This window comes from Phyllopteryx taeniolatus, chromosome 16 (assembly GCF_024500385.1).
Source record: "Phyllopteryx taeniolatus isolate TA_2022b chromosome 16, UOR_Ptae_1.2, whole genome shotgun sequence".
NCBI classification, from domain to species: domain Eukaryota; kingdom Metazoa; phylum Chordata; class Actinopteri; order Syngnathiformes; family Syngnathidae; genus Phyllopteryx; species Phyllopteryx taeniolatus.
In genome coordinates this window covers 17896374-17921516 of record NC_084517.1, presented here as the reverse complement: position 1 = coordinate 17921516, position 25143 = coordinate 17896374, and the positions used below count along the sequence as shown (strand labels likewise).

Sequence of the window (25143 nt, the reverse complement as noted above, 5' to 3'; positions counted from 1 at the left end):
GTTTTCAAAGTACGAAATACACCGCCTTGCAACGCTGACATTCTTGACTTGCTTCCACCTGCTGCCACTGGATGGTGTTACACTCAGATATTTTTATAAAACATACCAAAACATGTTGTTTTCACTTCTGCCAATTTTTTTTTCATGTGTTCTATATTTTTCTGCATTTTTGTTAACAGGATTACATAAAAGTGGGGGAAAAAAATATATTGTTTTTTGATTAAAAAAAAATCACTCAATGATTTTTGTATTTTGATTAAAAGAAACCATCAAATTAAAGCTGCGCGCAGCAATAAACGGGCTCCTGCATCCCTTTTCCGCCTATGTATCAAGCACTCTATACCTGCTAGAATGCGTAGTAGCCTAGGTATGAGCCTTGGAATTCACTTAAAAATGTCTGCTTCAAACCTAAATGGCTGACTTCATGTTCAGCTGCAGGCATGGGTCCTTGAGGCGTTATTATGAATCCCACTTGAGTTCCAAGCAGGACACGCCCCACTGCAATATGATTGGCCGCTGCATCGCGGGAAGGGCAGGCTACACAGATTCAACGAGATTGCCATTTCAAATGTGTATCACATATGTACAAAGGGAAAACAATCAGTTTTGTTATGGTTAGTGGGCTTCACAACAACGTGTATTTGAGGCGTTTTCATGCGTCTTGTTATAGTAGACAATTCCACCCAATTTCATGTCGATTGGTGAAACCTGTGAAGGTAGGAAAAAAAAACCCAAAACTTTCCAGGGGACACTACCAGTGAGTTAACAAAAAAATGAAGCAAAATTACATACATTGATCTGCCATTTGTTGGGCGGGGTATGTTACAGACCCAACCGCAATAGGTGAAAATCCGCGATATAGCCACCATTTATAGCAGGGGGGCGGAAACGATGAAACGCAAGATAGCGGACAACACTGTATTCCGTATTTGCATCTGCAGTGTGATACAGCCTCAAATCTTGACACTTTAATGTGAGTCTTGATATTGACGCTGATATGAACACAAAGAAGGCAGAGTGTATAACATCTCCATTGATGTATGATCAAAGCATTCTCGCTTTTTCTCACTCACATCCACAGTCTATTTTACCGATAGAATTGTCATGTCTCTCTCATGCGTCGCACGCTGTGGTGAAAAACACCTCGTGTAATGATTGTGCCGACAGACTGTTGTCTTCGTCGATGAGACTCAAACGTTCACAGCAGGTAGCCCCAATGTCTGCGGCAAAAGCACTCAGCTCTTCTTTAACGCATGTTAGTATTTTGCAGGTGGCGTTTATAAATTAATATTAGAACTACCACTGACTACTAATTGTTAACAAAGCTACCTACAAAGTTAGCTAACTAGCTGGCTTACTAACTAACTAACTATTTGCTCACTAAAAAAACGAATTACCACCGACTAACTTTTATAAATTCAACTAACAAAGCTAGCTAACAGAGTACGACTAATGAAGCTAGCTAGCTAACTACAGATGTACAACTGACTACTAACTACTACAAACTAACAAAGATGGTTGGCCATCCAAATACTATTAAAGTCAGAAATTTAACTAACAATCTATTGTTGAGTACAAATGATTACGAACAAAGCTAGTGTATAACGAACTTAATGAAGCTAACTGACAAAGCTTGTTCACTAGTTACTACCAATAATGCTAGTTAGCTAACTAACAAACTAACTACCACTGTCTACGACTAACAAAGCTCACAAACAAATATAGCTTATTATCCAAGTATAGCCAACAAAGCTAGCTAACTTACACCTAATGACAACTGACTACTAACTTCTACTACTACTAATGAGCTAGTTAACTGACTCCTATGAATGACACTAGATAGTTAACTACTACTGACTACTAAGAAAGCTAGGTCACTAATACAAACAACTAACACAGCAACGAATACAAACTACTACTGACTGCTGACTACTGTTAACAAAGCTAGTTAGCTAACATAATTACAAAACTGATGAACTAACTGTAGTTACTACATCAGTGATAAAATGTCTTCTGTTTTGTCTTGAATACATTCAGTATAACCCCAACTCTACAATAATGTACGTCTGTGAGCATGTATACAAGTTGTGGTGACAGAAATGGTAGGAAACATATGAGCCTTCAACTTTAATCATGCTAGGGCTTGCTAAAACATCATGAAAATGTTTCCAGGGGCTGTGCTGTTTCTCATGAGATATGCATGGATTATTCACAGAGACATTACATTTGGGTAAAGGGTGCCTCAGTTATGATGCAATTGCGTTAAACGTGTCAAATCATATCGAATTTATAGTCCAGCGTGAAGGTGTGTGACACTCTGCTCGCCAGCAAGTGTCACTTTCGGTGTATATTTTCCCCATTTACACTCAGAGGGAAACAATTAACTTAAGATACTTTCACATCAGAAGCTACCGCTCATTTTTAATATGCTAACTCGTTTAGTACAGACATCATTTAGAATGAAAAAACTACACACGCACTCTCTTCAAACGTGACAAATGAGGTTGGAGATCTATTCGAGGCCAGTTGATATGGTGAAAAACACTTTTAAGCTATATCTTAACAATTCAGTATTAAATTGTTCTCAGTCTATGCAGGCTTTTAGCACTTGCCTTCAAACATATTTAATTTATTTAGAATCAAAACGCGTAAATGACTTTGAGCAGCCTTTGGACAGCACCATCTTATTACAGATGTTTAACAATTAACTAAATTAACTACTATAACTAAATGAAGAAACAAAAAAATCAATATGCTTACCATAAGCATTGTTAAATTAATTTATCATGCACAAGAGTAAAACCCAGCATGCAGTGATGTGAGGAAGCAGCCATTAAATTTCAGCAGAAATCCGCTTTACATTGCATTAAAAAAAATGCCCATTTTTAACATTGAATTGGACGGGAGTGTGTGTCCTCCAAGTCTCCCTCTCCCGGGGGGATTCTCAATAAGCCTGCGGCTTCGAAGTGGAATTCCTACAGGAGGCCCAAGTGTCATCGGAATTCTTGTTAGACAAAACTTTGGGGGTAAAGTAAAAAAAAAAAATAAAATAAATAAAAAACACACAAAGTCAACGCTGTCGGTGACTGGCAAAAAAACACCCACAGCAGTGGGACAAGTTTGGATCCTATAAAAACACAAGTTTTTTCAAAACACAACATACTCTTTATACACTCCTGCAATCTATCCCTCTCATCTTCTGTTGTGCTGTTATCCTCATTAAGGTTGCGTGTGAGCTGGAGAATCCCAGCTGACCCTGAACTGGTCACCAGTCAATTACAGGGCACATACTGTACATGCAAACGTGTTCACACCTATGGACAATTTAGAATGAACCTAACATGCATGTTTTTGGAATATGGGAGGAAGCCAGAGTCACCAAAGAAATCATACACAAACATGGGGAGAACATGCAAACCCCACACAAGAAGGCCAGGATTCCAACCCAGAATCTTAAAAGTCTGAGGCCGACTTGCTCACACTGTAACATTATTCGCAGATTGAATATTAACACTGCGCTTAGATATATTAAAATATAAAAACTGGGCTTTTATGATTATTTAATTAAAATATATTCCACATAAAAGTTCACGATTGTGCCTCAATAAATGTTTAACAAAAACAGCTCTTAAAAATTAAATGCAAACGCATTGAACTTAAAACTTAAGTACTGTACAACTGAACTTAGGCAGTGATTCTTTCATGTACCACTATAGGGAGCCCATGTACCACTAGTGATACGCATACCGCATTTTGAGAATCACTGGCGTAGCGAATCCATGCATGTAGCGCAGGCATCGCCGCCAAACACATTTTCAAAAAGAGGCAGAAATAGACTAATAGATAATAGATTTGCGTGTTTAATTTCACACTTAATAGGTGGGAACGCATTCCAGAGAGCCAAATATTTGGATACAAGCTATTAAAAAGTTGCCTTCACTGTACATAATTTGTTCCCTATAATCTATACCTGTTTCAAAGCGTCAATCAGAACTGAGTTGTCGAAACTGTGACCACACTTTTATTCTTTTATAATATCAGCTAATATTACACAAGGGACCAAACGTCTGCGCCTCACACCTCCGCATTGTCTGTAAGGCTGTAAAACAAAAGGCTCGTTCACCGCGGCAGCTTGGCAACAGAAGTGAAAACGTGGAGGGTCTGGGCCATCACGAGATGATAATGCCGTTTAAATTTCATGCAATGCAACTGTTGCGACGTGCCGCTCCACTGTATTGCCGCAGATTCACAGAGTCATGATAATGAATAGTGCATCCTTTGCAGGAATTTATTTCAATTGCCTCTTCATTAACATCCTGAAGTAGTGTTTTCAGGAATTACTGGTAGCTCTTGTGTATTGATGGAGAAAAGTTATACAAACGACACCTGAAGATGCTATTTTAACAACAACAACAAAAAAGAGGCCAACCTCAGGATATCCCACTCATTTATATAATTCATTTTGAAGCTCCACTGCATTAGAAATTTTCTGAGGGTGACCAATTCACACCTTTTGATTGATAAGCAATATACTGTAAACATTCTTCGTTTCCTATAATGACCTTAAAAGGAGAAGTACAGCAAAAACAGAGTTAATTTCCGCCGCTGTCTGTCCTCCAACTCACTTAATTCCGAAACGTGTTTGAAATATAAAGCTTCAATAGATAAAGAGAAAACACCATAATTATATTCCCTAGTCGTTTGTCCTGTGGACTGATAATTTAGTTATTTTCGTCACAGATTCATTGTTTACTTCATTCTATTTTAGTTAGACTACCTGCCGGTAAAGACGTGAGCGTGAAGCCAATCTGCGTCCGTGATGGTCATTTTGATTAATGACGAGCTACAGATTAAATTCTTAGCAATTAAAGTCGATTGGTAATTATCCCTCGACATCATTTGACACGCAAACTCCAAAGAGTGGCTGGGGTGGTTGGGGTGGTGAGAAAAGGAGAGTTAATTTAAGATTAATTTCCTTATTGATTAATTAACAGAATCCTATTAACAAGGTTCTGTTAATTTACAATTAACTGAATCCCATTATCAATTCCCCCATCCACTTCATGTCCAAAGGCAGGAAAACGATTTCACCTTGTTGATGGCGAAGCCCATACGCTCAGTGTTATTGTGCCCAGGAGGACTTGGAGAAGTGTGTGTGTGGGGAGGGGGGGAAGGGGGATTATAGCGCAACCATTAATTTGCCATCTCCAGAAAATGGCATCAGTGATCTGTGAAATCACTTTGTTCGTTTGAGGTGGTTGCACTTTCTTTTCATTTACGTTTGATAATGACTTAGATTATCTGAATCTGCTCGTCACTTCCTGGGCATCTGCAGGATGTCGGACAGCGACATTATCCGTTTAATTCCGCTCCTGACAAAAGCCTAAAGAGCCTCAACTCTTAAACCAAATCAGTCGAAGAACGGAGCAGGGGCGCGCCTTCTGTTGAGCGAGTCCCGGTTTTGTTTGACCTGGTCCATGAAATAATCTTTCAATGGGATAGGAAATGTTAAAGCACTCCCATCGATTCCATTTTTATTTATTTTTTTATTGTCAGTGTTCAGTTCTGCTCATGCGGTTTTTATGGCACCGCGGGAAGTCTCGGCTCAGCCATCTATTGTTTCACAGCTTCTGCCTCTGTGTGGGAAGCCTTAGATGTACACTAACTACTCTTTAACTGTAGCTTTCTGCTTTGGCAAGTGCGACTTTTTAAATTTCACACATGCAAATTATGTAATGTTCTTCTCATCAGGCCAACAAACCAACCCTTACTCAGACAATTCACTGTATGCATGTAGAATGTATTTAGAAACACATCTCTGAATTCACTTTACAATAACATGTCTTTTGTCAAAATACCCCAATGATCAAGAATTGTCACACACTTTACAGGTCGTGTCCTCACCCCACCACACTCTACTCGCGCTGATGCCGAGAATGGCTTTTGTAAATTTTACATAATAAGCTCCCTTTAGGCCATGAATTAAAGTATTGTACCGCACTGTTGGGCTCCAAGGTGACTTATATTACCTTTTCCAGGTATACTCCCAAGCAAGAATCAAGTATCAAGGACTTTTGAGGGTACCACAAGGGTAGCACGCGAGTGATGAATCACTGCACCCCAAAAGGTAGGATGAAATCCTTTTTTTTTCCCTCTGGGAGTTGTTCAGAAATTGGAGGAAAGTAGGTAGTCCATTTCTGAAATAATTAACAACCAACTTTGGACTCTAAGGTAACCGTGTGCATCGTTTCCAGTACCAAAAAGCATAAAGGAGCCATGCAAGTCATGTGTCTTAGGTACAAAAACAGCCAGTGGGCCTCTAAAACTATAACAATTTTTATTATTATTATTTGTCGAATATACTTGGAAATAACAGAACTGAATATGTCCCTTCAGGCACAGTTAATAATTATACACCCCAGAGGCCTAATTATTGTACTGTAAGGAGAATCATACTACCCCTTTGCAGGGCCACAGATGTACAATAAGTCCCCAAGCTGTTGGAGAGTGTCAAAAGTGTCAAGGGTTTAAAAGCAGCAACTTTGAGGGTACCACCCCAGTGACAAGCCCTAGAATGACCAACCATAATTTAGTAAGCGTCTCACAATCGCCTCTAATGTACCACAAACAAGCCAATGATTGAACTACAAGATAGCGATTACTACTCTTTCCAGTAGCAGAAAAGTACAGGTATGATCCCAGGCTGTACAAGTCAAGGGTAGAAAAGCAGAACCTTTTCAGGCTAACACTGCAGTGATAATCAATCAACATTAATGTACACCACGAGGCTAATTACATGATTGGACTCCAGGGCCAAAAAGGTACAGGTAAAGACAAGAGGCAGGCAGAATCTTTGGAAGATTCTTAAAGGTGTGATGTGCTCTCTGAAATTTGGGTAAATTAAGGCACAATCCACAGGAATGTACTCCAATAAGGTAATTGGACTCCAGGGTCCTGGCTGTGTCATTTTCAAGACCAAAGCAGTACCCATAAACAGATAAAACTATACATTATTGTAAGGTTCTACGATAATCTGAGTGCTTGTTTCATCATGAGGTGTTTTTCCCCTTTAAAGACCCTGTAAAGTGAAAACAAATTGACATACCACAGAGAAGAGTGTTGTAAACAAGTCTACAAAATTTTAACGAGTGAAGTCGAGAAAATGAGGCTCATTTTCTCGCCAAGTCGAGAAAATGAGGCTCCAAAATTGTGAAAAATAGAGCCCTCCTGCCTGCTCTCAGACACTGTGGACGTGTCCACTGAATGCGCTGAAAACACGCCCAGCTCGACCTTCACCGTCGTCGGTCTGCTCCTTAGCTAGCGAGCTTGCTAGCTCATGACCTAGTGAACGTAATCTGCTATATGCGTAACGTCAGGTGACCAAACCCAGAACAAGGATTAGCAGTCTTCCTGTTTATGCTGTGATAATGAGCACAACTACGGGTTGATGACATGATGATTATAGTCGAAATTTTCTTTCTTTATGGTGGGTGTCTTCAGACAAAAGTTAAATACTGTACATGTTTACAATATATTTATACCAATATGATATGATGTCTGCACAGCTACGCCTTGGATATTGTCATCTTTTGTAGCTCTTGAAGCCATCTTGTGTAAAACAAAAGACATTGTCGATGCGACGTTTAAAGTTCCTCCTGGTGCTTTGACGACTGAAATGGTGAAAAAGAGTTTAACTACATATCTCAACAACTCAGTACTAAATTGTTCTCCGTGTTTGCATGTTTTTAGCACTTTTTATTTAATGTGTTTAGAAACAAATCACTGAAATCCCTTTACCTGGGTCTTTAAATGAACAATCAAATGACACCATGTAATGTGGAAGATGTTCCGCCTGCTCATAAAACCGTGAAGATTTAGCTCTGGCTCTGTTCAACGTTTTTAATGCTCATTGTTTTTGCTTTTAGAGGGTGCAACTTTTACAGTGTTAGTACAGTGTTGATTTCCTCTAGCTGCAGTCACACACACAAAAATTGCTATAAACCAGACAGTGTGCTTTTCGAATAACCTCACAAAATGGCTCGAGAGGATACGATGGCTCAAATGCAGTGGGAGTGTGGTCAAAACATGACTCGGAATGAATATTGATGTTTCCGGGGGGTGTGGGAGAAGACATTTGCTGGGGAATGTGTATCAATATGCTTTGTCGCAATTTATCTGGAAAAACCTTTTGGGGAACTTTTCCATTTCTGTCATAATTAGTGAGATGTGATGTGTTGTACCTTTGTTCTTTTTTTTCTTTTACTGCCGTAATTAACAGAACACGTACCAACTGTACAGCTACCCAATAGAGCACAGACCTCCGTCAAGGGCAAAAAAATCCTAAACATGTCCCGTCTGACTCATTTTAATGAGCAAAATAAATAAATAAAACAAATCTCAAGTTCTCTAGGTGACGGTAAAAATTCTCTATCCCGTTTAATAGACAAAATAAATAAATAAATTAATTAATTACAAAATCATCTGTCTGCACTTCTATCCAGACCTAAGTTCTTCTGGGGATTTTTTTAAAGTGGAATTTAACATGTTGTGTGATCTGCTAGCTAACATCCTTTGTCGCATAGTGTAATTTATCAGTCACAACAACCAAAGCACAATTACATTCCCAATACCTGCTATTTACATTTAATTAGAATACTATAACGGAAAGGGGGTTGTCACATGTACCTATCTACAGTATTTACATATGTAGTCATTTAGGAAAAAAATGAAGCCAACCAAAATACTTTTATTTCTAGTCCAGTTAAGGTTTTACTCCTTTCTTTGGTTCACTAGTTCTCCTTGTGAACTCTCTCCATAGCTACTGCTTTGGATTATGGGTAAATGTCATTGGGTTGCTAGTTGGTACTGTCAATGTACTCACCATACTTGTGTAGTTTTGTGTGTCATTTGATTAGCCTACAGACTGGAGGAACTGCCAACACATAATATTGATTTCCCTTGAAAAGCTACCTGCGGAAGAGACCATTTGAAGTGTTTTTCATTGTTGTGAAACATAATGTGAATGCGTCCAAATATAGTGTGGAAGAGTAGAATCTTTTACTGAATGGAGCGCAATCCACCGAAAAATACAATACCTACTGCTCAATGAGTCGTGTAAAAATGTGTTCTTCTTAGAAGTGAAAGATTTGTGCATCATCCATTCCAAGTGTTTCCTCATCGGTTTTGTAGAATGCAAGTTTAAGGGAACCAAATACAAGTTTATCCATTACATTAAGAACCTGACAAGGGCAGTGACAGCGCGAGACTACTTAACAGTATATTCAAGTGAACACAAAAGGTGGGGTACACACATACCAATATTTACAATATTATTGGCTGTCTCTAAAAGTTTACCCTGAGTGATTATTCTGTAGTGTGGGGTGTGTTAAAGGGGAGGGAAAAAAATATGGAGGTGCAATAATATGTTGTATGTGCACCCACTTGATTAATATTGCGTTTGTGGAACAAGAATTTAACAGATAAATTCAGCAATTTTCACCAATCTCAGGAGGCACGTTGGTTTGAAAAATATTCAAGCAAGTTTTGGTTCAAACCATTATCTAATCAACCCGTAGTTTTGCTAGTTATCGCAGCTATCCTGAGTTCCGGGTTTGGTCACATGACGTTCGCAAGCACGAGGGTGATGTTAATTTCATTCGACAGCAGAGGGCGTGATTGCCCAACATGGCGCCCCTCTGAGATCAGTGAAACTTGATGAATTTATCTGTTTAATTCTTATTCTACGACCATAATAGTAATCAGAATATACTAAACATACAAAATATTCTTGCCCCCAAACTGTTTGCGGTTCCTTCCCCTTAGTTTTCTAATCCGTTTTTTCCTTCCCAATCTGTTCATAAAACACTTCATCATATATGTTAAACCTGTCCAATATTTACAGCCGCAAATCCTTGTGTCTGTGGTGAACACTGAGTTGGATCTATGCCACTGACTTTGTTATTGTCTATAGTTGACTCTGAACTTGCGCTGTTGCTGGACACAAATTTTGGAGCAACTGGTTGTGTTGAGTGTTTGTATAATATTTCACAAGTCGTGAAAAAACGTGAGTAATTGACACCCCCCCAAAATGTTTATAATTGCTTCTATTAATAGTTTAAAAAAAATATACAATAAACTATGATTCTAAAACATTTTAATATCATTTTAAACTCACCTTAAAACATTACCCTTAAAAAGACATGCCTTGCAGATTATTTTATTTTTTTAAAATGTATCAGAAGTGCCCACGTACATACACATGTAGCGAGAACGCTGCGTAACTTCCACTAAGAACATAACATCATATCTCTTCCCCAACATACAAAGATATTCTCTCAGTCGAGATGTATCACTTCAACAGTACTTCCTTGACACCAATTAGTACTTTGCTCTTAGTCATGGCTTCGGTGCCGTTTTATGGCGTTGCAGAGAGAGCACAAAATACCCAAATTGGTGAGTTTTTGAGCAAATAGCCAAGGATAGGTTCAACAGAAAAAACACAAATAGGTGAATATACGAATCTACGGGGATCACTGTACCAGTTACTTGCTTTCGTAGCCGGGAATCATGGTTTTTCAACAGGTCACTTCCACATTACACAAGAAATATGGCGGCACAGAATTGAGAAGGGGGTGAGGGGAAAATGGAGGCAATCTGGGACAGTTTCTTCGCTATTCCATCACCACTAATGGATATTGACGACGAAGTCACACTGGCTGAAGAAATGCTGAGGTCATACTCCACGATTGGCAAGATGACAAGGGCGGATAATTTAAATAGGCACAATGAGGAGGAAGCGGAATTCTGCTTTGGAAATAATATTTTAATTGTATGTAACTTGGACAACTTGACATTTTTTTTCAATATAAAGTAGCCATGCGCCAAACCCAGCACTTACCTCGGTTATTGTTATCACTTGCCAAAAGGTCGACATAAATATGGAGCATAAAGTTGTTTAGGTTCACAGGCCACAGATGGAAAACTGAAAATCTCCAAGCGGTGGAGACTTTTTAACAGATAAGAAAAAACGTGTACGCTTGCTAACATCACAATAAAGCAATTTTTACAACACAATGCTTGCCAGCTAAAGCTGAAGAAAGCACAATTAACCCCCGATGCTGCCGAGGAAAAAGTGCAAGCCTTTCGGCAGTATCCTCCAACAAGACTCAGGGGATCGCTCTGTTCTATTAAAGGGAATACGCCCTGATCCACCACACTTTTCTAATTAAAACCTTTGGGAATGACTTTTGCGCCTCCAGGAGAGAAAAAAAAAAGAAGCATACATGTTGGGAGAGAGGCCGAGAGGCTGAAAGGATCACGCGTGGGGAAAAACGTGTGCTGTAAGGATGAAGAGGCAGTGGAGCTACATAGATTGTCGCCGTGGTAACACATTGATTTTCTTTTGAATATTGCCACCTCAAACGGCCGACTTAATGGATGAAGAAGATGGATCAGCGTCTGCTGTTTCCAACGCTGTGTCGACTCGGTACGGAAAGGTCAAAGGAAGGAGTTTTATTAATAAGAGCGACTTCCCTCACTGCGGGACAAATAAAGGATTATGTGATTTTAGAGGATTACGTTACCTCATTAAACATGAGACGTTAAGAAGGCTTGCCTAGCAAGCTTAAACAGCATTGTCATCAAGTCAAATTAAAAAAGTTGGAAATAGGTGAAAGAGTCCTTTGTTTGAGAAAAAGTCTGATTATGTCAATGTACTTTTACATCACAATGCAGAGCCATGTTTACTATTATACATTTATATATTATATTGACTATTCTAGTAACTGTCTGACCTTCTTTTTGAAAAATACTATATACATATAAAAATACAACAGTGTTACTCAATAATGCAAAGTATACATGGCCTAATACGCTTTTGTATTATTATACCTTTCTTTGAGTGTGATGTTTGCTATTAGGTATTGCATGAATGCTAAGAATCCAACATTTTCATACATTTTCATTTCCATTCATTTAAATCTCCATTAGCTTTGACTGTGGCCATTCCTATTCTTCCTGCAGTCCAAATCCACCATTGCTATCTTTGCACAGCAGTACATGATTAGTTGTAAGCACAGTTCATAAATGGTCAGATGGATAGATGTGTATCAACATACATTAACTAAATACTGTACCTTTTTTAAAAAGGTGCATGTGGATGTCATCAAATAGTTTACATTTACATTCATTAATTCTACACAATAGGTAGCATCGACTACAAATCAGTATTCCATGTTACCATGGCTCGGTACATTACAATACTTGTAAGCTTGTTTGTTTTCACAATTAAGTAAATCGGCCTTCGGTAGCATGCCTGGTTTTGTACACGTCGAAATATAGATGTTTATATAATACTCTGGGTAACTTCATCATCAATATTTTCCTTCTAAAATTAGGCAATAAAGCAATAAATCAGTTTTTTTTTATTTCACTGAATTAACATTTAATTCTGGATTCATTTTTAGATTTTTTTTGGAGGGGAATAAAAATACAATTAATGAATTGTTCTAAAAAATGCTGAATGTTTATGCATTTTTTTCATTTTAATCATATTTTAGTGTGTACAATAAATCAAAAGACAATTTTTATGATACAATGAAAAATGTATAAATACTTCTCAAATAACCAGTTTTAGGGAAAAACGTACCAAAAATGAATGCACCATTTTTTTAAATTATGAGAGTAATTTACAACACACCTGTTTAGTCCTCTTTTCTATTGCTTTAAAGATGTTTCTTCATTTGATTTTAATTAGCATAAGATGAGTTTGGTCTTTCTGTTGACACAAATGAGCTTTTATAAAATGCCATAACGTCTTTGCATACAAACATAATACTTATCCAGGCCCCAAATCTCAGTTTATCCGAGTACTTATGTGTCTTATTTGCAACATTCTACAGATAGCACAATTTACCTGTCCATCTTCGGCAACGTGGAGAGGAGAAGCAAAAGAACATCAAAGGTGAAAGCGAGGTCGTCAAAGGAGAATTAATGAGATTGGTGACAGAAACATTTCCCGGAGAGATGGAAACGACAGATAGCAAACACTCAGTTTGACTGTGGCTTACTTAAGAAGGTGGCGGGAAAGAATTCATCTTTTCGACAGTCAAACTATTTTCATTGTGTCTAACCACTAGCTGTTTAAATCAGCTTTAATTGTACATGTTCACCACAGTTCTCCTGCTTTGGCAGTGTCGGCTGCACTTCTTCATCAAATGACTCCAAAACAATTAAAGACCAGGAAAGACGTAGTAGTTCATAGGATGTGTGTGTGTGTGTGTGTGTGTGTGTGTGCGCACGCGTGTGTGTGCGTGTGCTCTTAAAAGTTTTCAAATGAAATTGTCTGGCAGAACAACAAGTTCTCCCGGTGGAGGTTTCACATTAGCAAGTCTTGGGGTCAGGCAGAGGCACTGCGAGATGCTTTCGGCTAAATAACTGACTCACTCTAACTTGCAAAAAATACAGGCTTGTTACTGCACAACATATCAAAATAAGTGAAAAGTTTTGCCGCTGTTTCTAGGAAGCATCAAATGGATGAGCTCGCTGGATAATGAGTATTGCTGTTAGTTGGCAGAATTGCACAGACGTTATTTCGCTAATGACCTAAAACATTTTGTGAGTGTTCCTTCAAGGATGAAATCATTGAATTTTGTTGCAGATTTCTGATAAAAGAGCCTATTATGGAAATATGTTTTGACACAGCAAGATGGGTAATTTTCAAGCCATTTCTTAATTTCACAATCAATAATAATAATCATCATAATCATCATTAAAAAATTGATTTGCCTTGGTTGAGTTTATTTTTTTTAATGTATTTATTTATTTTCTTTCTTTTTTTAATGCATATACAGTACTTGATTGTGGGTGTGTGGGGCTCAGGCCTTCCTGTGTGGAGTGTGAATGTGAGTGTGAATGCTTGTTTGTTTATGTGCCCTGAAATTGGCTGCGAACCACTCCAGGGTGTAGCCTGCCTCTCGCCCAAAGTTAGCTGGGATAGGCTCCAGCCCACATGCAAGCCTAGTGTGGAGAAGTCGTACAGAAAACTATTGATGACTTAACAATGTTGACGTACTGCCAAAAGCTTATCATTGGCTACGACGTCCGCTAGCCAGTATCTGAGCTGCACTGTAATTGTTTGAGTGTCTCGAGCGTGAGGCAGTTACACTTCCTGTCACTTACCTAAAGTGTGGGAAACGTTATATTTATATTTTTTTAAATTTATATACATGTACCTAGCGTTTCACCGCTAATATTTTAAGGACGGTCGCACTTGGTGCGCTGTACCGACAGGGTGCTTCCAATGCGTCACCTGAAAAATCACCAGTTCATTTGCAGTCACACTTTAAGCAGTCCTTATTTAATTGTAGCAGCCAGTTTGATTTAAAGGTCGAACTGGGGATAATTAGGCTGAGTCAGCCCACATTCACGCCAATAGTGAGGAGGCCTATTGATTTAACGAAGATACGTGCAGGCAGTAATAGAGTGTCCTTTAAATACACACACACCCTCGCCACAAACCGATGTGGCCGGCACATCGTTTTCCCACTTGGTTACTACCTCCACAAAGCAAACCTTTACAGAAACTGTTTGTAGCTTTGCTTATTCAATACCAACCCAACTCTATGGCCCTATAAAGCAGTGTTGCATCTATCCGGAATCAATGTAGGGTGCTGTTTGAAAAACAGATTGAATCGCTGAGTTGTCAGAGCCGTCTGGAACGACAACTGGGAACGTCTAAAAATATGTTTCTGGCAACATTTTATTTTGATGTGTTTTGTTAGGAATGTATCTGTTAATTAGCCTACATTTCACAGTGTTCAGCCTTAAGAGATGATTTTTTGGAACATTTTGAAAATTGGGATAAAATGATGCCAGGATTTGAGAATTTTCAGAACGTTTTAAGGAAAGACATTTCCTTCAAAAGTACACCACCACTGTGTTTTGTTATTGAAGGGTGAGGCCAGGAGCAAAAACATTAACTATTGTGCATCTCAGTGTCATATAAAGGTTCATTGAACACATAAGAAAATACATTTCGGCGTTGCAATTTCTAACAGATTTCCATAATAATGAAACTCATTTTAATTCTTTCTTATATAATATAACAATTTCTTGAGATGGTGAATTTTGGGTTTTTGTTAGCTGAAAGTTACAATCATAAAATGTATTTTACAAATTAAATTATAATATACTGTGTATATCACTCTACGAATAGTGAATCTACATATTGATTTTTTATTTTTGAATTTAAATAAATCGAGTCTCCTCAATATTCTAATTCATTGAGTTGTACCTATATTTATGTTCTCACACCCCCAGCAAAAGTAAAATCTCATTTGAATATTTAATGTATATCATAAATTGAGCAAACAAATGTTTTTTTTATTATTATTATTTCATTCAAGACAAAAAAAGTTAGTTCTTGTAAGAATGTACGTAGATTTCTTACCAAAATTAATTTACTGTAATTACCACAAAAATCTACAATGTGTGACTGATTAAACCTTAGTTTCATGAAAATAATTATGGATGGGCGAGTACTGATACCAGGTATCGGGCCGATACTGATACTGACCTTATTTCAAGGTATCGGGTACCTGTGATGGCTGCCGATACCAACCACTGATACTTAAGGCAAAAATAAATGTCACATCGGCAAGTCCTCCGTGCCAGGACTTGATGCTACACTGCGGCGGTTTGACAAATCGGCGAGTCATCATGTGTGTCAGAAAGAAAGAAAGGTCGTTGTTCACAATTTCTGCCATTGAGATCATTTAAATTGTATGTATCAGTACTAGTGGTATGGTTACTCGCTATCGGTGAGTACTCAAGAGTGAATATTTTACGCAGAGTATTATATGAACATCTATATTTTCGACATGTATCCCTAAAACTACCCACATGACAAAATACCATGGATACTCTGAGGTCAAACACAATCCAGGATATCCATCGTAGTTGATTTTTTTTTTCACGATTAAATCTTTTTTTCCCCATAAAAAATAATGGAAATAGGTGATTTAAAGTAACATTTGACCATGCCTAATTGTGAACAGCTAGCGACTGCTCCTAAATCCTCATTGTAGTTAGGTATTGTACAGGTAAAATCCATTGAGTGAGCATTCCTCAAAGTAGACAAGATTATTTTATGCATCTAATGATCTAGATTTACACGTAGTCCCTTTTGCTGTATAAATCAACCACATCGCATGCGTTACAGTTGAATGGAGCTGACTAGGCCGTTGGCCGTGGGCCTTGGGAACGTTATGGATTTCAAATTTTCCAGAAGTCATTGTGTTTGACTCCCCGCTGAGAAACAATCCCATCCCATAAAAAGAATCTACTGGACTGTGCAATTTATGTCACCTGCTGCTCTCTAATTAGCCTCCTGCTTTCTTCCAGCGAGGTTTAAAAAAAAACAAAAAAAAAACTATATATATATATATATATATATATATATATATATATATATATATATATATATATATATATATATATACACACACACACACACACACACACACACACACACACACACACACATAACAAAAAAAGAGCGGGAACGAGAATTGTTGTTTTCCAAAGTGGAATTTAAGAATATTTACCGAACAACCAAGTTGACTGAGTTGTTTTCATTTTTTAGTTGTGGTGGATAAATTCTGATGACAGGATGAAATGACTGCTCTCCATGATGATGTATGAGCCACGGTTGCGCACAGAACAAAAATTGCAGAATCACTTAAAACAGGCTATTACCACCATACTTGTAATAATATCTCGATCCAGCGATTAAGGACTCATGGGATACGGGGGGCATTGGTTTCGGTTGACGTTTGCGCGGGACTAATTTGCCCAATGGTGTAAAAATACATAGTCATGCTGCACCAGAAGCCGCGTTCAGTTACTGCTGTAGTGACTGTTTTTGATATGATTGTCTAATATTCATGGCCTAGAAGTGTTTTCCATACAATTATTTACTGTAATTAGGATTTGACTGCTACGTTAGCATAGTTTAGTTATAGTCGAACAAATATGGGGTATGTCGCCGCCATAGGATTGGAACTCTGTCATAAACCCAGGACCTCCTGTTTACATTAATCTCCGACGAACCGCTGAGACCTCCTGTAAACTGCGAAAATTCGCCAATAATTGACGCCCCCTAAATAGTTTAGAATTGCCAATAGATGCCACAAGATGACGCCAAAGCATTACTTTTATTTTAGCCAGTTTTTCTTTTCCCCCTGTCTAATAGATTCGCCTCCCTTCACTTTTTTTCGATCACTTTTGCCCCCCCCCCCAAAAAAAACCCAGAGCCATGTCTGACAAGCTTACAATTCTCCTTTTTGATTTGCAACCCTTTCCCCAAAAATGTGAGATGCCAGAGTGCCATCTTCCAGTTAACACCGATGCAATGTCATCGCCAGGCACACGGACACGTCCACCTGTCACTTGCTCACCTGTCCGACACAAATGTTTGATCAAAACATCACAGCAATAACTGTAATTTGAATGAGAGGTTGTCATATCTATCATTTAAAATAAAACCTTTGTAACCTTTAGAATTCTACATCTCAGCTTACGTTCTTTTCTTCAAACTCTGCAGAACTCTTTTTGTCATTGTTGAATTATTTATAATGTATACTTATTTTGATGAATGTCAGGTCAATATACGCCCTAACATCTAGCCCTGACTATAAACTTCGAAAACTACTTCAAAATAAATGGCAACGTCTTGCCATTTATCATTTTTTTAGTGCTGGTTTTGTTTGAAAATTATGAAAAATATACAGGGGATTCAATAATTAGTGTAATATAATCGATTTAAATAAAACTAAATATAAGAAACAAAACCCTGAATAATAAAAATAGATAAAATCAATCAAATCCATCCATCCATTTTCTGAGTCGCTCACAAGGGTCGCGGGAGTGCTGGAGCCTATCCCAGCTGTCATCGGGCAGGAGGCGGGGTACACCCTGAACTGGTTGCCAGCCAATCGCAGGGCACATACAAACAAACAACCATTCGCACTCACATTCACACCTATGGGCAATTTAGAGTTTTCAATTAACCTACAATAAATTAAATAAATCAAATAATTTTTTCAGTACATGTTGCACCTAAAAATTCTGACAATTTCAAGATCATTTATTTTCTATTAAGTTTTGTCTATTTTGTAAGAAAACCTATGAAAATTTCTCTAGCACACAAATGCGCTAAAACAATACATTTTCCCACAAATAATCAATTTCAAAATTTCAAAAAAGATAAAGTTACAGAAATATAAAGCAAACTTAACCACCAAAAATGTAAGTTTTCTATTAATTACGCCACATTATGTTTGCACACAAAATTCTCCTCTACTGCTGTGCTTGTGAATGAGCTGAAAAGTAAAAAGGCAATTTATGATCTGATGTGTGTACAACATGGATTGCTCATTAGGAGTAGATTGTGTCGGCAAGTGATTAATTGCAGCAAACGGAAAAAACGTCTGTTTGTGTCAACCTGATGTATAATGCTTTTTTTCTTTCTTTCCATTCTAATGAACTGAAGTGCATACTCTGCATCTGCGAGGCCTTGACTCATTTCAGGATGCATTGTGCTTACACAGGGACATTTTAGAAGGTATTTTACTTCATTGAAAGGGACATCTGGTGATACCATACACCGCAAACACAAATATTCTACTAACTTTTCTTTCTACTGTAAGTAGAATATTTGTATCCATTTTGTTTTACAGTTATCACCACAAATTTTAGTTTTCCTAAAAAGAAGCATGCAAGCAATGCAATTTAAATGTTAGGGTTAGGGTTAAATGTTATACAAAAGAGACTTTTTTTGGACTCTTAAATTGTTTAAATATAATTTATTGCATGTCAATACAACTATTAAATCAACAATGTGATTTATGTTGCCTTGGACCTTTAACAGTCAAAGGTCATTGTAAAAATTGCATTTTAACTTTGAGTATGATATTTTTCACAAAATCAAAATATCAAATATGTATATTCTATAAAGACCCTGTAAAGTGAATAGAATGTTTATTTCTAAATACATTATATGTTTGAAGACAGTTGCTTAAAACATGTAAAAAGAATGAGAACTATGTCGTAGTGATTTGTGGCGAGCGTTAAAACTGTTTTTCACTATTTCAGTTTTCTTGATTTTTTTGCGGGGGAGGGTGGGTGGTGTCGTGGATAAAACAGCACCCAATGATGTACTTGGGGGTCTTGCATGAGTGCCTCTTTTTCCTTTTATTTTTTCCTTAAAAAAAAGATCAATGAACGTTATTGGTATACATACAGTGGGTACGGAAAGTTTTCAGACCCCCTTAAATTTTTCACTCTTTGTTATATTGCAGCCATTTGTTAAAATAATTTAATTCATTTTTTTTCCTGATTAAAGTACACACAGCACCCCATATTGACTGAAAAAAAACATAATTGTTGAAATTGTTGCTGTTTTTTTTAAAAAGAAAAACTGAAATATCACACAGCCATAAGTATTCAGACCCTTTGCTGTGACACTCATATATTTAACTTGGGTGCTGTCCATTTCTTCTGATCATCCTTAAAATGGTTCTACACCTTCATTGGAGTCCAACTGTGTTTGATTATACTGATTGGACTTGATTAGGAAAGCCACACCCCTGTCTATATAAGACCTTACAGCTCACAGTGCATGTCAGAGCAAATGAGAATCATGAGGTCAAAGGAACTGCCTGAAGAGCTCAGAGACAGAATTGTGGTAAGGCACAGATCTGGCCAAGGTTACCAAAAAAAATTCTGCTGCACTTAAGGTTCCTAAGAGCACAGTGGCCTCCATAATCCTGAAATGGAAGATGTTTGGGACGATCAGAACCCTTGCTTAGAGCTGGCCGTCCGGCCAAACTGAGCAATCGGGGGAGAAGAGCCTTGGTGAGAGAGTTAAAGAAGAACCCAAAGATCACTATGGCTGAGCTCCAGAGATGCAGTCTGGAGACCTGTCCAATACAGTCCCAACAATGAAGCATGGTGGTGGCAGCATCATGCTGTGGGGGTGTTTTTCAGCTGCAGGGACAGGAAGACTGGTTGCAATCGAAGAAAAGATGAATGCGGCCAAGTACAGGGATATCCTGGACGGACACCTCCTCCAGAGTGCTCAGAAACTCAGACTGGGCCGAAGGTTCACCTTCAAAAAATACAATGACCCTAAGCACACAGCTAAAATACCGAAGGAGTGGCTTCAGAACAACTCCATGACTGTTTTTGAATGGTCCAGCCAGAGCCCTGACTTAAACCCAATTGAGCATCTCTGGACAGACCTGAAAATGCTGCCCACCAACATTCACCATCCATCCATCCATTTTCTGAGCCGCTTCTCCTCACTTGGGTCACGGGCGTGCTGGAGCCTATCCCAGCTATCATCGGGCAGGAGGCGGGGTACACCTTAACTGGTTGCCAGCCAATCGCAGGGCACATAGAAACAAACAACCATTCGCACTCACAGTTACACCTACGGGCAATTTAGAGTCTCCAATTAATGCATGTTTTTGGGATGTGGGAGGAAACCAGAGTGCCCGGAGAAAACGCACACAGGCACGGGGAGAACATGCAAACTCCACACAGGCGGGGCCGGGGATTGAACCCCGGTCCTCAGAACTGTGAGGCTGACGCTCTAACCAGTCGTCCACCGTGCCGCCCGTTCACCATCCAACCTGACTCCAATCTCCAATCTGCAAGGAGAAGTGCAGCTGATCCCCGAATCCAGGTGTGAAAAACTTGTTGCATCAATTCCAAAAAGTCTCATGGCTGTACTAGCTCAAAAGGGTGCTTGTACTAAATACTGAGCAAAGGGTCTGAATACTTATGGGTGTGTGATATTTCAGTTTTTCTTTTTTAATAAATGCAAACATTTCAACAATAAAAATAAATTTCTGTCAATATGGTGTGTTGTGTGTACATTAATGTGGAAATGAACTTAAATGATTTTGGCAAATGGCTGGAATATAAAAAAGAGTAAAAACTTTAAGGGGGTCTGAATACTTTCCGTACCCACTGTAATAGGAGGGTTAATTGAAAAAAAAAAAAAGCACTTAAAGTCATTCCATCGTCCTCGACAATGTAAAACCAACACAGCTATACCCTTAATAGACTTTGTTTTGGATGTTGTGGTGCATGGCTTAAAAGGTTTGGGAAAGGCTGCCTTCAAGCACATTTATGTTGGCCAAGGGTAACTGCTTACTAATTAACAAATGTGAGAGATAAGTGTAGTTTACATAAAGGCAATCTTATCCAGCCTATTAAAAACTTTTGTTAGTTTTTATAGCCACTCTGCCAGGATGCCACGTTTTGGAAAAGGACCTTTGATGACAGACAGGTGGTGCTGTGCCCAGCTGCATCTTTAATTCAGAAAACAAACAGTCCAAAGTCTTTTGTGTTTTTTTAAATTGCCCTCACAGTGCAACTATGCCTCACAGGAGGCATAAATGCAATGAAAATACAGACACCAAATAATGAAACATCTCCGTGCCTCTCTGTGTGTTATGCAAAATGATTTGACTCCAAAATCTGCGCAACGGCTTGGGCAAATCATGTTAAGCACTAAAACAAATTACAGTAACACCCAGCAAAGATAAGCAGCAATAAATATCCCGTGGTTCCAAGCATCCATAAAAGTGAATAAATGCCAACATCATTAAAAAAAAAGGCACAGACAGTTGACCAACAATAATTGAATGGCTAATAATGGAATATAATAAGATAAAAAGATAGAAGACAATAAAGGAAAGATGGTAGAAGTATTTGGAAGCAGACGGCAAACGACGGAAATTATCCAGATGAGAAAAGATTTGTTGTGCCTAATTGCATGACATCTGACTCTTCATGCCACATTTTAGAGCGACTGCTGTTAAAAAAAAAAAGGGGGTTGGGGGGATGGAACACAAAATTGGCAGCAAGATCAAGAGAAACCAAACTAACACTGCCGCTTCCCAAAGCTGGAAGACATGCCAGTTCATAAAAGCTCCCCTCTGCACTGTAATTTCACCACCTAATTTATTGGATTCGGTTGTGCTTGATGTCTCTCTAAATAGACAGTGACAAGCTAAATATAGTTTAAGGTAAGAGCAGGATGACTCGGTCAAAGGGACAACAGTGCATTTGATGTGAAAGTGTCATTGTAAGCCCAGCATGACCCTCGACAATGCCAAAGGCGGTCAAGTGGGTTTTCAACTTTGACCTTGGACTCCTACTCTCCCGCAGGTCCCAGGTCAGTGACATTGGCCATAGCAATACACAACGGGGTTGGGTTCCGAGTTCAGACATAATGACTTTGTCGTGGTCATTTGAGGTAAAACTTTTTTTTTTTTTTTTTTTTTTGGAAACATCTTAACCGATTGAAAAAATGTCACAGACCCCACATTTGATGAGGAAGAAACAGGTACACACTGTACATATAGCTGCCTCTGAAGTATGGCTAATGAGGAGTTATTGTCATGTTTGCACAATTTCATGAAAACATAGTATTGATATTTTACATTATGATCAGCATAATTCAAAGTGAAATTTAGCCACCTGAATGTGACTTACATCAGACTCTATCAAATTATTGACATGTGTCTGCTCTAAACAGAGCACTTAGTGTCCAAGGTTGTTGATGTTATTAAAATAAAGTCAGGCTTTAGTCTTCAGCGTCTTTGCTCGCCTTCAGAACAAATTGAACAGTGGGGTGTGGTGTTTGAAGGACAGATCTGGCAGCAAATGGAAATACTCTAAACACAGCCTTGTAAAACATGATTGCCTTGATTTTTTTTTCATTGCATACTTTGATTAGATCATGCATGAGAGTTTTTCAGTTTCCACTGTCAAAGAGTGTCAACATAACATGATTTATACACATAAACCGCAGAAAAGGTGAACATACACATTAGCAGGAATCATACGTAAAATGAGATCCTTGCTGGAATAATGTTGAAATTAAATTGTCGCAGTATGGATGAGAGTGGAACAGAGAGAGAGATTTATTTGGAGTATAATTGTTGTCAGGCATATTTTGATTAGTGGTGCCCATCCCTGGCCACTGGGGATGGTGGTGACATGAAGAGAAATGAGGGTGTGATTGTGAAAAAGGGGCATCATTTAACACAGCCTCGGGCGCAAGATGCCTCCTCTGCAACTCTTCTGGCTGTTTCATTATGATGAGGCTATTGGCTAAACATACCCAAGCATGTCAAATATCCTGCAAACATCCACTGAATAAATAATTTTTTCCTCCCCTCCATTCCATCAGTGGTTGATTGAGCTTCCTTTGGAGAACAAAACGGTAAAACTTTGGCGTGGCTTGTAGCCTTTGCTATACTTTTATTGGTTAAGGGACTTTTTTCGGTTGACGGCATCTCTTGCATGGGTTGCTTTGGAATATACACACAATGCTTACAAATGGAGAGGTATAGTGAGACTAAATCAAACTGGCCCTCGCACCCCCTTTTTCATCCAATTGCAACGCTATGCTCCACCCGTATTAGCAACATAGGCAAAGAATCTTGGCAATTTAGCGTCATCTATCTGTTTATTTTACCTGCTTCTGATTGGGGTTCATTTTGACAATTTCGTTGTCGGAGATGATCAAACTACGAGTTCTGGAATTTGCCCCAAATGACTGCATCAAACCAAAACCAAGTCCTTAAGCCTTTTTTGTGTGTCCTGTTATGATAGACATGTCTATCCAATTATGTGTTGATCTGTCGCTCCAGAGAAAAACTCTAGTCAATTTCCCATAATATTTCCCCTTCGTAAATGTTCTCCTGTTTCCCCACAAAGTACTTTTTCCCCTACTAGCTCTTGGTCGTGGAAACGTGTCTCTTTAATTTAAAAAAAAAAAAAAAAAATCTGGAGGTGACACTTCCTACATGTTCAGGTGCAGCCTATCGCAGCATGGCCCGGCACCACGGAGGCTGCAGGGGGGATTGAATCAGACAGAGGTGTCGACCCGTTAAGCTTGAGGGTCACCCGTAAAGAGGTCGAGTAGCAGATGTGACGGACGACACTCCCAGCATGTTAGCAGATGTTTAGCACTGTCACGCTTGGCCCAGAGACATGCCAAACCCAAGAATGCAGCAGAGAATAAAGTGTATGATGATGAAAAACAGAAGAAGATTTTGGACACATTGCTAATGAAACATAAGGTCACCTAAGATTATAAAAAAAAAAAAGAGTTGTACTTTCAGGACGACTGCTAAACTGCTGTAGATTTTGTAGTTATCCTTGGTTTTAATCCGTATGAGGTTTTCATCAGAAATCCTACATTTGGAGGCTTGTTTTGGGGATTTAATTGAAAGTAGACACAATTTATTGGTGCAGCACATTAACAATTAGTTTCATTGTCCCCTCATAGGCTTAATTTACGTATATCCATTAAACAGTCTGGTAATTTGTTACAAGGGTTTTAAATTGGTCCAACACATCTCTTTATGAGGCAGTACATCCACTTGTTTTTTCCTGCAGAAAAAAATAAAATAATGAAACACTTATACATTACAATATTGGGAAAAGTCCCAAAACCTGAAATATGAAGAGGTAAAAATCTACATTTTAACGTAAATGCTCAGCAACAGTCAGAGACAATGCAACTGTGCTTGAGAAACACTGCTGGCTAACAAGGATGAACACAAACTCAACTGAGAGAAAACAGTTTTAAGCCCCCCCTGCAAAAAAAAAAAAACCTTTAAAAAGCGAGGACAAGGCTCAAGGACAAGGTGTGGATTTTGTCATTAGCATTTAAACATTTTCCTTAATTTTTGAGTGAACAATGAGACTTTCTGACATCCCCAGGTGTACAATTTGATGCTGATCCAAATTCTGAATTGTTTGGCCTTGGCAGAGGTCTCAGATTTCCCGAGCCCTGTTCTAGTCTGTTGTCATGTGCTGATGAATTTAGCGACTGCCATTGTGACATTTCAAGGTTAACGCTTAATGGCTGATTCAGTGCAGGGTGGCATTGAAACATCTAATTGAAAAGATCTCGGCTTGTCGTCACTGCGTCAATCAAAGGGAGAGCTTGACACAAGTACAAACAGCGAGCGGTAAATGAACTATTGTTAAAATCAAAGTGGCTTCCTCATTCTTTTAGTTTTCCGGGCGGCGTCACAAAGGATCACAGTAATGTCG

The 25143-nt window shown here is 38.5% G+C and overlaps 1 long non-coding RNA gene across 1 annotated transcript in view; it reads left to right on the top strand.

Annotated features, from left to right (window-relative positions):
• Positions 1-583: 583 nt before the first annotated feature.
• LOC133466561 (uncharacterized) overlaps positions 584-25143 on the top strand; it is a 50285-nt gene continuing 25725 nt past the window's right edge. The window contains exons 1-2 of the long non-coding RNA XR_009784964.1: positions 584-716; positions 6039-6127. This is a non-coding gene — a long non-coding RNA (uncharacterized LOC133466561). The remainder of the gene's footprint in view (positions 717-6038; positions 6128-25143) is intronic.